Genomic DNA, 11,121 nt, shown 5'->3' with positions numbered 1-11,121 from the left:
CACCCACACGCCCGGCCCTGGAGACCGCGGCCCCACATGAGTGCCCCCCGGCTGTGATGCTTCTCCCAGGCACAGAAGCCAGCCCTTCTCCTGGCAGCCGAAGAGCTGGTCAGCTAAGGGCTGACGACAGAGAATCACAATTACCTTGAGGGGCAGAAAAGTCATTTTCTGATGTTCAACATTATCTGATGCCAATTTATAACGTTGAGCATCTATTTCCAATACAAATTCTTACAAAGCTAAATAAAAAGAGCTTCTCTAACTTTATAAAAGTTATATATTCTAAACCTACTGTAAACTAAATCATGATGAATAAAATACCACTTTTAAGGTGGGAAAGAAGACTTAAGGATCCACTATGACTCTGTTTAAAATAGCACAAAACGTCCTTACTGATGTCATGTGGGGAGAAAACCAGTGACTCAAGATCTGAAACCTGTTCTAGGCATGCACTCTGATCATTTAAACAGAAAAATCATTGAACTCAACAGATGAATGACTTAGAGTTAGCAAGAGAACTCAACAAGTTTGCCAAATTTAAGATAAACTTACAAAATTACAGTGTTTATCTATACCAGTAACCTAGTAGAAAATATAATGAAAACAAGATGCATTCACAATAGCAACAAAATCTCTAAAGTGCCCAAGGAAATAATGTGGCGAGAAGGGGAAACATAGAGCTCTGCTGAGGGGCATCAGGAAGAAGCTGTAGGTGCTTAGGAGGATGCTCTCTGGAGAACGCTTGCATGCAATGACTTACTATGTTAAAGAGGTTGATTTTCACCGGAACCATCCATAGATTCAATGCAATCCCAAACAAAAAGAACCAGACTGAGTTCTATAGCTCAAGGAAATTCATTAAGAATATAGCACACACATAAAAAAACCATATGAATTTTGAAAGAAAACATTCAGGTTAAATGATGCTCCTGAGACATAATACTTAGGGTAGGGGGAGAGGGGGAGGGGAAAGATAGGGGGAGAGGATCAGAGGGGAGCGGAAGGGGAGAGGAGAGGCTAAAGTGCCCTGCAGTGTGACTCGCCCAATCCCTCCCATCGGAAGTCCAATTTTTTCTTTTGCAAACTTGCACTGATTTGTGTTACTGCTTATACTGGCTTTGTGGGGGGAAAAAAAGCAAATTTTAAACTGTGGTTCACAAAATGATTTAGATTAATCAGGGGCAGAAGTAGACCCCTTCCAACTTGTAGATCCCTACCTTAGGGTTGCCCCCCCCCCAGATGATTTGTTTTAGAGCAGTTTTAGGATCACAACAAAATTGAGGGGAAGGTACAGGGGTTTCCCATGTACCCTCCACCCCACGTGAGCACATATGCTCCCTTATTATCAGCATCACTTACCAGAGGCTACATTTGCTAGAATTGATCATTGTCGCCCAGAGTCCGTAGTTTACATTAGGGTTGGCTCTTGCTGTCCTGCATTCTATGGATTTGGGTAAATGTATAATGACATGTACTCACCATTATATCGCACACAGTATTGTTACTTTTGTGTGGACAGTTTTCAATCCCTTTGGGTAAAAACCAAGGAGCATCAGTGCTGGATCGTATGGTGGGAGAATGATCAGTTTTGTACGAAACTGCCCAACTGTCTTGCACGGCGGCTGCCCTAGTCTGCATTCGCACCAGCACTGCGTACCCGTTTCCGCACCATCACACGGAACTGGTTAAGAGGTGTGCAGCAGTGTTGTGGTTTTAGCTTGCGTTTCCCTCAGGGCGGATGGTGTGGAGTTTGCTTACTTGTCATCTGTACATCCTCCCTGGGGAAGTGTCATCATGGTCTTGGCTCATTGTTTTAAGTCGTTGGTTTTCTTGTTTATGAGTTTTAAGAGTTCTTTGTATATGTTGGATAACATTCCTTGACCAGATATGTCTTATGCAAATATTTTCTCCCAGTTTGTAGTTTGTCTTTTCATTCTCTTAGACTTGTCTTTGCAGAGCAGAAGGTTCTAATTTGAACATGACTTTGCTATTGGATCTAAAGACTCATCGCCACACACAAGGTCATTTGGGTTTCCTCCTATGTTCTCTTCTGGGAGTTTTATAGTTTTGCATTTTGCATTCATTGCAAAAATGAATGATTCATTTTTAGTCAGTTTCTGTGAAGAGCATGAGGTCTTTGTTGAGATTCATTTTTCTGTATATGGATGTCCAGTAGGTTCAGCGCCATTTGTTGAAGAGACGATCTTTGCCCCATTGTGTTGCCTTTGCAAGGATCAACTGACTGTGTCTCTATGGGTCTGTTTCTGGGCTCTCTCTCCTGTTCAGTTGTCTGCTCTTCTGCCAATACCACGATGTCTTGATAATCGCAGCTATATCTGATAGTGAGTCTTGAAGTCAGGTAATCAGTCCTCCAGCTTTGTTCTCCTTCATTATTGAACCACTGTCTATTCTGGGTCTTGGTCCCATGTAAACTTTAGAATAAGATCATCCATATCCACAAAATACCTTGCTGGGATTTTGATTGGGATTGCATTGAATCTAGAGATCGAGTTGAGAAAAACTGAAATCTTGGCAATATTGAGTGCTCCTATCCATAAACATGGAACATCTCTCCATTTATTTAGTTTTTCTGTGTTTCCTTCGTCAGAGCTTTGTAGTTGTCCTCAGAGAGATCTTGTACATAATTTGTTACATTTATACCTAAGTATTTCGTTTTGGGGGGTGCTAATGTAAAAGGTGCTGTGTCTTTAATTTCAAATTCTACTTACTCGTTACTGGCATATAGGAAGGTGATTGACCTTTGTATATTAAATTTGCAACTGTAATGTCATAATTGCTTATTAGTTCCAGGGGTTTCTTGCTGGTTATTTGGATTTTCTACACAGATGACCAGGCCATCTGTATGCAAACAGCTTTATTTCTTCCTTCCCAATCTGTGTACCTGTTATCCCATTTTTTGCATTATTGTATTGGCAAGGACTTCTAGTACAATGCTGAAAAGGAATTGTAAGAAGAGACATCCTTGCTTTGTAACTGATCTTAGTGGGGAAGCTTCAGTTTCTCACTGTTAAGCATGATGTTTGCTGTAGGTTTTTTATAGATTTTAAAAACTCAGTTTGAGGAAGTTCCCCTCTATTTGTAATTTATTGAAAGTTTTTTTTTTTATCATGAATGGGTGTTGGAGTGTGTCACTTTGCATCTATTGATATGTGATTTTTCTTTTTTGGCTTGTTAATGTGATAGATTACATTAATTGGTTTTCAAATGTTGAATCAGCCTTACATAGCTAAGATAAATCCCACTTGGTCCTGGTCAGATTATCTATTGTTGGATTTTATTTGCTAATATTTTGTTCAGGATTTTTGCATTTATGTTCATGAAAGACATTGGTCTGCAGATTTCTACACACACACACTTCCTCATAGTCCTGAATTCATATTCCCCTAACGGCTGACCATCAGACCAGGTTATGCTGTGATATCTAGTGACCCCGGATCTCACTGTTCCAACACCACTTGCTGGTTTCCTGTCAGGCTCCACGTGGGTCGTGGCCCAGCTGTGGTGGTCCCACGTCCCCTTCCTCAGGAGCCAGCCTGTTGGAGCAGCATTTGTCTGGACTGTTGCAAGTCAGCCCTGCAGAGGACCAAGAGCCTTTGACTCACACGTTGGCTCATAGACACCGTACTGGATGGAGATGGCCTCCATGTCAGGCCTCACGTCTCATTGGCCAGAGCAACTCCCCTGACTGAGCTGCCTCCACTGAGCGGCTGTGACCTTGTTGAGCAAGACAGAACCCTTTTGGGTCTTTCTCAGAGACATTTCATCCCTGGAACCATAAAAATTGAACAGTGAACCCAATTCACAGCTGGTGCGGATCAAGATCAGCTTCAGCACATGCATTTTAAAGAGACGAGGGCTTTCCCCCAGTGCAGCAGGGAGAGTGTAACAGTGGGACCCGTGAGCCTTGGGACTGACCCGACCTTGAAAACTCAGCAGAGACCAAGGTAGGTCGTGGGCGGCTTGCTTTTCAAGAGTGGCTGTCTTCACAGAGCTTCTGCCCGTTGCTGAGTGCCATGGCTGAGTGCAGGCAGGTAGATCAAAACGAAGGGCAGCAGGGGACATCAGGCCAGAAGACCCCCCGCCACGGCCCTGTCGTCCATCTCTGTCTGACTCTTCTGGGTTCTTTTCTAACACAGGTCTGTTTTGGCTTTGCACGAGTGTGTAAACTGAGGGCGTGTGGTCGTAAAGATAAGAGCTGCACATGTCTGTGACTCGTCCACATAGTTCCTCAGGAGCCAGGCACTTGTCCCCACTGACCCCATCCTAGAGATGGCTGTGTGGGCTGTCTCCAGTCCGGCTTCTATGAATAAAGCTGTTATGAGTGTTTTCCTACAGGTAATTTTGTGGACATATAGCCTCATTGCTCTTGGATAAACACCTCAGATTGGGATTGTCGGTTCATAGGGTTGGTGTATATTTATTTTTATGAGAAACTGCTAACATTTTCTCAGTAGGCTATCATTTATGGTTCTATGAATTTGGAATTGTCCACATTTGCCTTTTTAAGAGAATATACAAACCTTGCGTTAATTAGTAATCTTACATGTCTCACGTCAAGCCTCTCTCTGGAGCCACGGATGTGGCCTGTTTCAGTGGTCCGTCCCCTGCCCACCGTGGTCACACTGGTAGGAGGCTGAAGTCATCAAGGGGTTAATCTTAAAGCAGATGGACAGAAGACAGGAAAATGCAAGTTTGGGTCATCAGACCATCAAGGACAAAAAAATAGCTGATTTTAACTTAATAGAGAATCCTATACAGGTAAAAGTGTGGTTTTGGGGTCCTCTCATCTGACTTTAGACCCTCCACAAGACTTGAGGTGAGGGTGTTGATGCTGAGGTCTAACGCACATGGCTAAGGTGGGGGTTAAAACTGAAGACATCCTAAGTTTGGTTCAGGGCCCAGCACTTGGCAGGGTCACGGAAGAAGCTGCGATCAGCACCTCGTGATGATCCCAGGCCGGGCTTCCCACATGCTCTGGAAGGGGCCGACGCGCAGCACCGGCGCCCACGCCCTGCTCACCCCGGGACGAAGGGCCCAGACTGGGAGGTGAAGGGGACAGGGCCCCGGGGGAAGCTCCTGGGGGCTCCCTGCCTCTAGGCCTTCTGAGTGAGCTCGGGAGAGCCAGGGGGCCCTGAGGTCCTTTCCCTGGGGCCTTGGACTTGAACTACATTGGACTTGAGGATTCTGCAAGTGTTGGGATAACATAAAACACACTTGAGGTATTTTCAAGTGCTGAACTTGTACACAGAGACAATTTTATGATGAAAATTCTGCCACATGTTGGATATCTAAGTTGCTGCTTGACGTGCATAGTCTGTTCCTCCTTCCTGGTGGCACGTGAAGGAGGCCCTGCTGTCTCCATCTTCAGGTCACACACTGGGGGCGCAGGGTCCTTGCTGTCTGAGTCCCAGACGTCTGGCTGTGTCTTTGTCTCGGGAGGAGGCTTGCAGCCTGCAGTGGGGCGTCTCCCCCACTAACTCCCCAAATCTGTTTGGCCTCTGTCCTCTCCCTGCATCCTGCTCGGGGCCACCACAAAGCACGGCAAAGGCAGAAGCTTGCCTCCGTGGTGTCGGTGTGTGGGTCCAGGTGCCCAGGATGGCCGTCCTGCCCTCCGTCAGTGGGAGCCTGAGCGGCTTCCTGAGCTGGTGCCCGCTTCCTTTCTGAGGAGCCCTGCCCCAGCCTCCCACATCCTCCTTGGCGGGCGTCCCGGGCCCGTTACCCCCAGGCCAGCAGGGAGGTGGCTCCGTGTCGGCTCCCCTTCTGCTCCCCTCCCAGCAGAAACAAGGGCCCAGAAGATGAGGATCTGTGTAGTTCACACTCTGGTTTATTGACCTGGAAACGGGTCACAGGCAGGAAGGTGCACAATGGGATCAAAGGGGTCCTTGGCCGCCCTCCGGCACCGGGTCGCCCCTCCCCAAGAACCCTGATGGGAATCCACCTTGTCTATTGCCGGACTTTCTCACCCACGACGCTGCATTTCCTCAGCAAATACGCGCAAAATTTATATGTGATTTAAATTCTTACTTCTGCTTGGGGCTGGTTAGTTTTCTGAAGAGCCAGGGCCACATTTCATGCTGCTTCCCTGCTTTTGAGGCAACTCCCTGACGTTTCAATCCCATTCCGATCCCTCTGCACGTATTTTTTGGGATTTCCTATGTATATGCCTTTTTCCTTGAGGAATTTCCGACTGGAATGGGGACTGAAAACAATCATTACGTAAGAAAAGACAGCCTATGATTAGGAGCTAAATTCAGCGATTCTGGAGATGCAGACCTGCAGTCAGTGGGGCAAGCAGGGGTGGGTGAGAATTGGCTCGGGGAGCCGTCCCTGCAGGTGGACGGTCACAGAGAGGCTGCCAGGCCTTCTTGCATCCCGTGTGAAAGGAAGCACAATGAAAATCATCGGTTAGGGCGAGAAGCGGGGACGTTCTGCAGGCGTTTGAGAAGACAGACGACTTGACTCCGTGATGTCGAGTTTTGGAGTTTAGTCTGGCCGGGACCCACAGGGTGGGCTTGGGTTTGGTGAGGGAGGCATCAGCATCGGCATCAGAAGGACGCCCCAGCATCCCGTGCAGCTGATCTCAGTCTGAACCCTGAAGACAGCAGACTAGAGGGACCAGTGTGGAAAGACGTCTGGAGCAGAGAGGCCTGGGTCGGCCAGAGGAGGGCGAGGGGTTAGGGCACCAGGAGCCGGAGGGTGGCGCTGCCCAGAGGGAGGGTGGGAGTGGAGGGGTGGGGGCCTCAGCAACCCTCCTGGCCTCCTTCCTCCTTCTCTTCTGCCAAGCACCTCACAGAAAGGGCACAGCAGCTATGAGTCAATTTCTGGGAGGTGTTTCCACCTCTTGCGAACACCCTAGGATTTCCCAGTAAAGTTCTCGTTACTCCCCCTTCTATCTTCAGGGCATTTTCATCTAAATTCTGGGCCTACGGGTGTGTGCTTAGCTAAAATGATCGCTGGTGGTTAGACGATGAGCCGTTGGGAGGGAAAGAAAAATGACTTTCGGTCCCCATTCTCCCAGAATGCGGGCAGCGTGCTGGGTCACAGTGAGGAGACGCGTCCTCTGTGCAGGGCTCCAGGCCAGTGCGGCTGCCGTGTCCGAGGAGGGTGCGCCTGCAGGGGATGCGGCAGACATCCTCGCGATCGCTGGGGGAAGCAGGGTTTTCTGAACGGCCCCAGCGTGACCGACGACTGTCGTCCCCTCTTTTGCTCAGCTCCTTGTTCGGGGTTGACCCTGGCCGCTGTGGCAGGGGTGAGGTGGAGGGCAGGCCAGGCCTGAGGTCCCAGTGTCCTCGGCCCAATGGCATCATCCTGGGGAGAGAACCAGCATGGTCTTTAAAGACATTCACGTTTTTTTAACCTAGTTTTTCCAAAATTAATGCATTTTAATGTACTTTACTAGCATATAAAATAAAGATAGGCAGAAGGTAAATGACAGGAATCACAGAGAAACACATTACCCAAGATAATGACTGTTATCATTTTGTTTTATTTTTGATGCTTTGTTCCTCCCAAAGTGGAAATCTGCAGCATAAACTTGTAACCTGTTTTTTCACTTCCCAGTGGATTCTGATGACATTTCCGGGCTGTGGACTGGTACGTAGTAGTAAACATACTTCCACAATCTATTTTTTTCATGGCCACAAAGGTACAAAAGTCCCCTGCGTGGGCACGACTGACTCCGTGGAACCGGCCCCTGTTGTGCCTTTGGGTTACGTTCGGGGTTCCCCTGTGGCACTGGAAACAATGATCTGGCAGAGACGATGCTCCCAGGTCTCCGTGTTTCTGCCCCCCGGAAGGTCCCATGCACAGAAGGCCTGCAAGACATGCATCTCCGCAGAGAGCAAGGCCCCAGCTCCTCGCCCAGAACCCATGTCGGAAGCACGTTCTCGCAGGCGTGGCTCAGTCTGCAGCACCTGCAGGAAAGGGGCCGGGGAGACAGCCCAGGAAAACACTGAGAATCTCAGCGGATTCCTCGTGTAAGGAGCCAGGCCTCTCCCGCCTTCCATCAACATCCCTGCACCTCGGCAGCGTCTCCAACCGGCTTAGAGGTGGGTGACGTGGCAGACTTCCCACGGTCCTTGCCACGTCGCCCTGCTGTCTGAGGTTCTGGGCGGATGGAAAAGCACGCGTGGTATTAACTCCCCAGTGACGACCCCCACTCACCTGTGACGATGTTCCACCTCTGGCAGGGTCCCTGCTATCCTTCGGGGCAGGCAGTCCACCTAATCCAGGGCAGCTTACTGCTGTGCCAGGTCTGTCTGCTTTCTGGGGTCCCTGGGGGCTCCCGTGTGCTCCTGCTTCGTCGTGGGGGCCCCCAGGGAATGCCCACTGCAGCCAGAGGCCCTGCGTCAGCGCCATGGCCTGCCCTCCTGCCATGTCTTTCCGTGCTGGCCACTCTCCTCTGGGTTTGGGCCCTTCCCCGAGGGCCCCTCCCTTGCCCTGGTGGGAGCACGTGCTGGTCACTCCAGGCCATTTGCCTGGTCCTCCTCTTGTTGCCAGGAATGTGCAGACCTGTGATGACAGACCATTCCAGAGCGGCAAGTCATGGCTGTGAGTCAGCCTGGCTGCTTCCTGGGGAGCTGTGCTTAGGCCCAGCACTGCGGAGAGGCGGCAAGGGTACCCTGAGGATGGCGCACGCGCGTCTGTCCTTCAGGAGCCTTGGTGGGCAACTTCACACTCAGGCCCATGCCTCCGGAGGCCTCACTTCTATAGAACGCACTCTGCAGGGGGAGGGTCCCCCCAGAGCTGTGCCTCAGGGCCTCAGAGACTCCTGCCCCCAGGGAGCTCCCTCTCCACCAGGACAGGACTTGTGTGGGGCAGAATTTCCCAGAACTTTATTTTGCTTGTGCGAAACCGAGGCCCAGAAGGGTCCGGTGACCTGCGCAGGCCCTCAGGCCATGTCTGAGGTGATGGTGGTGACCGGTGACCTTGTTCTCCATTTGCCAACCTGCGGGGAGGGGAGCAGAGAGGGCTGGTCACAGCCAGGAAGGGGTTAAGCACCAGTCAGGGCGGGCGGGCCCTGGGAAGAGGCGCCTTCCTCCCAGGGGCCAGCCTCGCTCCCAAGCTCAGTGTTTTCTGTTCTAAATATGGACAAGGGAGACAGTTATTTTTAGGAAGCAAATGGCAATGATTAGGGCTTTAAGATTCAAGTTGTCATTCAGTCATAAAAGCTGAATTCACATGCTACAGAAAATAGTCTTTTCCTCTCGCTGATGATAGGGTTCCTTCAAGTGCAGGAATTGTTCATCCCCTTATGAATGCACAACAGACAGCAACTGGTCTCCGGCCCGGGCTTGCTCTGGAAGGCCAGGAAGATGGATGGAGCCATTTAGCACTGTGTGGAAGAAGGGGCTCCCCTGCAGCCGTGGGCAGGCACCCCATCCCTCGGGCCCCACACCTTCCTGACGTCCACGGGCAGGGCCTCTGCCTTACCGTGTGGAGTTTCGGCGGCTGGAACAGGAAGCTGGCCCCAGGCCTCCCTGCTGCAGCCCTCCGGTGACCCGAGCATGTCACTCGGCTAAGTGGACAATCACGGGCTGCGTGCTCAGGGGGCTTGGTGATTGTCTGTAACTCTTGAAGCCTGGGCTTCCTCACGAAGCACGGGAGGAGCGACCAGCCCCCAGAGAGGCCCATCAGAAGGGGGGGGGAAACCAGTTTGCTTAGAGGGGCAGCTGAGCTGGGCGGGTGACCCGGCCCCTCCTCGGAGGCTCCTGGGGGCAGGGGTGGGAGGGCGGCGGGCTCTGAGAGTCTTCAGATTGCCCGGAGGGGAGGAAGCCCATGCGAGTGGGCCCACACGAGGCTCCTCACTCTGCTTTATCACGCTCACTGTGGCCTGCCAGACCGGCCCCCAGCCTATGGTATGTTTTCTCGTCTCCAGCAAGGCAGGACCCTTATAAATGACGTGCTGACAGCCCTGAATAATTCAGGGGAAATTTATGCCATTTCAGTAGTTTTGCCTTAAGAAGGGGGATTTACCAGGTCAGGCTGGTTGGTCAACGCTGGGCGTCACTGACAGCAGAACTGGCGCTCAGGGCAGGCCCCAGAGAGCTGGGCCTCAGCTCCGTGCTGCGGCCCCAGGTCAGGCTCACCTTGGAGCAGGCATGGGGGCTCAGGCTCAGGCTCTGGGGCAAGGTCCAGCCATTGAGAAATGACTGTGGGGACAGGAAGGGGCTTGGCCTTCAGGAGAGGCTCAGAGTGTGACCTCTCCAAGCCCTCTGGTGGCCTGGGGAACAGACACCATTGCCAGAACACTGGGCACAGGTGGGACTCATCTGTGCTTGCCAGCAGGGGAACCAGCCCAGCTCTGTGAGGGTTTCCTTCTAGAAGGAGCAGGGGCCTCACAGGCCTCCCCCGGTCAGGGGTTCTCCCCTCAGGACCCCTGTGAGCTCCCCCCACCCCCCAGTCGGGGGCTCTCCCCCGGGACCCCCGTGAGCTCCCCCCAAAGTCAGTCAAGATCCCCTGGGAAGAGTTGGACCCCAGCTTGACCCATGAGGCCAGAGAAGGTCTTCAAGCGCCACTGGCATTATGGAGACAAGCCCCCAAGCCTCTGGCAGGTGCTCTGGGCACAGGTCTACACTCCTCTCTGATGCCCGACCCCAGGGGTCCACATCTGCACAGACATCTGAGCAGCCACAGACCCGCCCAGCAGGGCCACACCCCCCCAAGTCTGCAGCTGATGTCTTCGTCCCTCACCCCGAACTGCTGCACACTTTCTCCCGAGGACACCTTGCCCCCCACTGGTTCCTCTGGTGCCCCCTTCCCTGCCTCCTGCAGCCCCTCGGCCCCCATCTGTGCCGACCAGGCCCCTCGACGCCGATGCCCACCCCCTGGAGCCCAGAGCCTTCAGGGTCTCTGGACTGCTCCCACTCTTGTCACGGGGCCTTCCAGTGGGCTGGCTTGATTTCGGGGTGGGGACACGTAAGACAGTCCACCATGGGGTAAGACTTAAGTGGGGAGAGTTCTTGGCACAACTCTTCGTCCCGTGCGGGAGTGGCCTGAGTCCGTGCTTCTCCACTGGGACAAGGATCTGCTACACCGGGGTAGGCCTTGCCACCGAGCAGAAGGCTAAGCGTGATGCGGTTGAGCTTTGTCAGCTTCAGT

General features: G+C 51.9%; 1 long non-coding RNA gene across 1 annotated transcript; it reads right to left on the bottom strand.

Annotated features, from left to right (window-relative positions):
* Positions 1-5,827: 5,827 nt before the first annotated feature.
* Positions 5,828-8,540, bottom strand: LOC112819574 (uncharacterized). Its single transcript, XR_012378472.1, has 2 exons — positions 8,185-8,540; positions 5,828-7,329 (listed from the first exon to the last, which is right to left on the bottom strand). It is a non-coding gene; the product is annotated as an uncharacterized lncRNA (long non-coding RNA).
* Between the last annotated feature and the right edge of the window lie 2,581 nt (positions 8,541-11,121).

The sequence above is a fragment of the Callorhinus ursinus genome, unplaced genomic scaffold (assembly GCF_003265705.2).
Source record: "Callorhinus ursinus isolate GAN/ISIS: 27379988/994484 unplaced genomic scaffold, GSC_fseal_2.0 scaffold6, whole genome shotgun sequence".
In the NCBI taxonomy this organism is placed as follows: domain Eukaryota; kingdom Metazoa; phylum Chordata; class Mammalia; order Carnivora; family Otariidae; genus Callorhinus; species Callorhinus ursinus.
The sequence above is the reverse complement of the archived record's forward strand: the minus strand, read 5'-3'. Positions and strand labels throughout refer to the sequence as shown.